This window comes from Hipposideros armiger, unplaced genomic scaffold (assembly GCF_001890085.2).
Source record: "Hipposideros armiger isolate ML-2016 unplaced genomic scaffold, ASM189008v1 scaffold_617, whole genome shotgun sequence".
NCBI classification, from domain to species: domain Eukaryota; kingdom Metazoa; phylum Chordata; class Mammalia; order Chiroptera; family Hipposideridae; genus Hipposideros; species Hipposideros armiger.
In genome coordinates this window covers 726,133-730,891 of record NW_017731967.1, presented here as the reverse complement: position 1 = coordinate 730,891, position 4,759 = coordinate 726,133, and the positions used below count along the sequence as shown (strand labels likewise).

The 4,759-nt window shown below is 49.2% G+C and overlaps 1 protein-coding gene across 1 annotated transcript in view; it reads right to left on the bottom strand.

Moving 5' to 3' along the window:
* The window catches only part of MTMR10 (myotubularin related protein 10), a 52,435-nt gene that overhangs the window by 20,075 nt on the left and 27,601 nt on the right, over positions 1-4,759 (bottom strand). The window lies entirely within an intron of this gene.

Sequence of the window (4,759 nt, the reverse complement as noted above, 5' to 3'; positions counted from 1 at the left end):
AGCCTGCAATTGCCACGCGGCCATGTCCCGACACAAGCCTCCATGATGCTACACCCTTGCCCCAAACTTTCATTCAGTGGTCAGTTTCCAACTGCGTCAAGCAAACCTCAATGGCTTCTCTTAAAGGGCCCTCACATCACGGACCTGCCCTCGGCTCCCCTTGACTCCCTGACCCCCATTCTCCTCTGCAGCCGTCCACAGCCCTTCACCATCTCATGAACACGCCACGCCATCGCTACGGACCATTTATTAACACCTGCTGCGAGACAGGTATTTTCTGAGAACCCACCACGTGCTAAGGCCTGAGAGTGAAAACCCGAACGAGATGTGATGTGTCCTGAGAGCACTGACAAGACAGTGGGGGGGTCAGCTCCACACGCTGAGGAGCCCCAAGCGCTCAGGCAGACCCCGGCCTGCACCTGACCTGCAGGGTCCTAAGGGATGAGCCAACACTGCCAGGCTGCCGAGGCGGCGGCAGGCGTGCGGGGCAGCACACGACGTGGTCACACGGGGTAACTGTACACCGTCCAGTAACTGCCTACAGCCAGCGTTAGGTCTGCAAGGGACGGTGGGAGAGAGGCTGCAGAATTACATGGGGCCTGGACTCTTGATCTGTGCTGCCCCAAGCAGTACCCACTAGCCACATGTGCTGTTTAAACTTAAACTGAAACTAAAATGAAGTAAAATGAAAACTTCACCTCCTCAGCTGCAAGAGCCACATTCCGGCGCTCTGCAGCCACAGGTGGCTGGTGGCTCCCACATGCAGACGAGAGCATTCCCGCCACTGGACAGGGCTGCTCTAGACCAGGGGTCAGGAAACTTTGGCTCGCGAGCCACATGTGACTCTTTGGGTACATTCCGTCTCAAAAGTCTGCCGACCCCTGGAAGAGCCAATCCTGTCCCGCACAACAATTTAAAAATTATTCGAGAGCCATAAATATATTTTTACATAATCACCATTATGTGAATAATATCCTTTAATATTTTTATAAATGAAACTATGATAGTTTTATTTTCATTTTCAATGTTACTTCAGAGCCTGCGGCTTGCGAGCCGCAGTTTGCTAATCCCTAGCGGCTCTTCCGTCCCAAAAGTATGCCAACCCCTGCTCTAGACGATGAGGCTCCTACAGACCCTGCTAGAAATTCTGAATTTTATCCTTTAAGTGGCATCAGAATTACCCATTGATTCTGACGTGAGCAGAACTTGTTAAAAATTAAAATGCAAATTGAAAGCACGCATCCTGGGTCCCACTGCACCTCAGAGCCTTCTCTAGCAGAACTGCCCCTGGAAGGTTTGCTGGGGACCTTGGAGGCTGTGATCTTTCCGGATCGCAGAACCTTCATAGAATTCCCAGGCAATTCCCACTTTATATGCAATGTCCCAGAGCACCAAACCCACAGAAAGCTGCTCAATATTAGGAAATCTAAGTGATTCGTCATATGGCCAAATGAAAGGGGGAAAACTCCAAATCGTCCGCTTATAAGTGCAGAAAAATATTAGATGGAGCCCGACACCTGCTTATGATTTTAAAAAATTTTAACAAATTACAATAAAAGGGAATTTCCTTAACTTGATAAAAGGAGTCTTTATCAGAAACACACAGCAAACATCATCACCCTCATTAAATCCAGGACAGAGAGCTCCTTCCACTATGTGAGGATACAGCAAGAAGTCTGCAACCTGGAAAAAGGGCCTTATCTGACAAAACTGGCACCCTGATCTTGGATTTTCAGCCTTCAGAAATGTGAGCAATAAATTTCTGTTGTTTATCAGTTAAAAAAAAACCAGGACAGATACGATGCCTGCCATCATTATTTCCAGTCAACAACGCAGTAAAAGGTCCTCGCCACACAATGCGACCACCAGCACCAAACAAGAATAAGGAACACACTCAAAGTTTTTAGGGAGCTGTGTAAACAGCCTGGCAGTGCACTCCTAGCTGACAGTCTAACTTGAATACTTTGCAGTGTTTTGAAGTTACAGACTTTAGTAAGCTGGGCTGACAACACGCTACTGTTTATGATGTTGTCCCTTTGGCAAAATTTCGTCTCGAGATCTAAGACGACACAAATTTTTCTGAACATAAAGTGAGAGCAACTAAAGGATCTCACATTGTTTGCTGTTTTTATAGGTTTCACTCTGTCCACTTTGTCAACAACCGGCCGAGGTCCTTTGTGGGGTCTGCACCTCTTCCAGTGAATTACAGAAAGCGCAGTTGATGCTCAAGCTGGCATTAGAGTCTGCAAAGTCTAATGCTTTCCAGAAAGCCCAAAGGCCTGATAAGCCTGTGGCCTGCTCCACACGTGGACCACTAATGGGGTCACAGCGACAGGCTGGCACGGCTGCGCGTCTTCAGGAGATCCGGGTCCCCTGACACTTAGCTCTGTGGTTTTAGGACACAGTTCCTCCGCTAGCTACACGTAAAACCTGATTCTGAGAAGCTAATCCTGGGCTGGGCTGAAATTATCTTCCAGCAGCCAGTACATGTTTAGAATGGCCTCAAGCACAGCAAAGACAGCAAAAGTGGTCAACATTTGGGAAGTAAGCCTGTCCCTGCGATGACACATCAGGAATCAGATGTCATAAAGAAGGGCAAAGAAGGGCAAATCAGGACCGTGACCATGAAGTTCAACAGAGGTGAGTTGACCAAGTGGCCCTAAGGAGGGCTTGGAGCCTAGGGCAGAGGTAGGTGGGTGTGTTTCTAAGAGCTCCCCAGGGTCTCTGAGATGCACGAGTCTGGGCAAGAACCACAGCATCCAAGAGACAGGAGGATCAATCACAACGTGGACAGCTACACTGAGACTCCTAAAAGAACTGAGAAGCAACCCACTTTAAAAACTCCTACCCTGGTCCGGCCGAGTGGCTCATTGGTTAAGAGTTGGCTTGGGAGCACCAGCTCTGAGCAGCAGGACCGCCTGTTCAGATCCCACATGGGGGCCACTGACGCTGTGCCCTCTACAGCTAAGATGGTGAACAACAGCTCGACATGGAGCTGGGCTGCTGTGAGTCGCTGGCGATGGCGTAGGCTGCAGCCCCTGCTGCAGTGGGCTGCCGTAAGCTACCATGAGTGGCCAGCAGCTGGCGTGAGCAGCCGGCAGCTGGCATGAGCTGCCATGAGCGGCCGTCCAATGACCGGAGACCGACTGCCTCAGCCGGGAAGAGCGCAATGGTAATAGCAACATGGGCCAGTGACGTGATGCCCTCCACAACTAGACTGAAGAACAAAAAGGGCAGCAACTTGTCTGTTCCCCTTCCCCGATTCCCCAATGCTGTCCCCTCCCCCAATTCCCCAATAAAAAAAAAATCTTAAAAACAAACAAACAAAAACTCCTACTTAGTTTCAAATGGGCTGTGTGCTCTGTAAGTGGTTTCCAAACAAGCATTGAAAGGGAAACCTAGTATCAAGGCCTACGTTAGTAAAAGGGATACCGCTGCAGAATAAGATAAACTTCACTGAAATGTATGTTTTCTGCTGGGTGTCTACATTACCACTTCAGATTACATCACAGAATTCCCAACTGCAATGCCTTTCATGGCTCAGAGCTGCTAACACTGAGGCTGCAGGGAACTTTGTGGGGTTTTCAATTCTTTGGTTCTAGAAGCATAATCTGACATCTTATCGATTTTATAACAAAGACAAGTCTGTACTTCATGGACATTATTTGCCCAATAATAACCTGGCGATGAAAACAGAGTCCTTGTGGTTTCTTTCAAGTTCAAAGGGAACAAATGGAACCACTGTTCCTGTTGGTGCCAGGGCCTCGGGGGATGGGATGCGATGGGATGGGAGGAGGGTGCTGGCCTGTCTGTGTATTTCAGGACCTGCACAGAAGTACCTGGATGACTGCTGAGCTTGGCAGAGGTGGTTTTTTAATTGAATGAGTGAGGCCCAACAGGAAAGAAGCCCTCCGAATGCCTAGGATTCTTTTCTTAGGTAATTGCAGGGGACATCCTCTAACCTCAGGTCTTACCTGTGGCAACAGCTTTGTCACCTACCTGCCTGCAAAAAGGACTTCTTTAATCCAGCCAATGAATCAAGGTGTCATCCAGAAGCTCTAGACTGGATTACTGGGCAGCTTTCACTCACAAATTAATGAGTTCTGACTGCAATATGTAGAAATCTCGGGCTTCTTTTGATCTTAAAGATGCAGTTTATGCCTCTGCAACAGCACAGAGGATATTAAAGGCTGTTACCCTACGAGGATCTTAACAAAAGTGTGGCCAAGTGCATGTTTAAGAAGTACTTGTCAGTGGAGAAGGACTCTGAAGGCTGTGACACAAGCGTCCCTAAATATTTTAAGTATTAATTACCAATTTTATCAACAAGCTACACATAAGATAAAGAGAACTGACTGATGCACATAAGAAGAGGTAGGGGGCTGGCTGAGTAGCGCGTAGGTTAAGAACTGGCTTGGGATGCCAGAGGGCCCCGGTTCGGATCCCACATATGAGGGCCAGTGACTCCGCCCTCTACAGCTAAGATGCTGAACAACAGCTCAACCTGGAGCTGGGCTGCCGTGAGTTGCCGGTTGACGGCGTAGGCTGCAGCCCCTGTGGCAGTGGGTTGCCATGGGCTACCGTGTGTAGCCAGCAGCCAGCGTGAGTAGCCAGCAGCCGCAGTGAGCGGCCGTCCAGAAGCCGGCGACTGATCTGCCCTGCCCGGGAAGAGCGCAATGATGGTGCCAACTTGGGCCAGTGAAGCAACGTCCTCCACAACTAGACTGAAGAACAAAACGGGCAGCAACTTGTCTGTTCC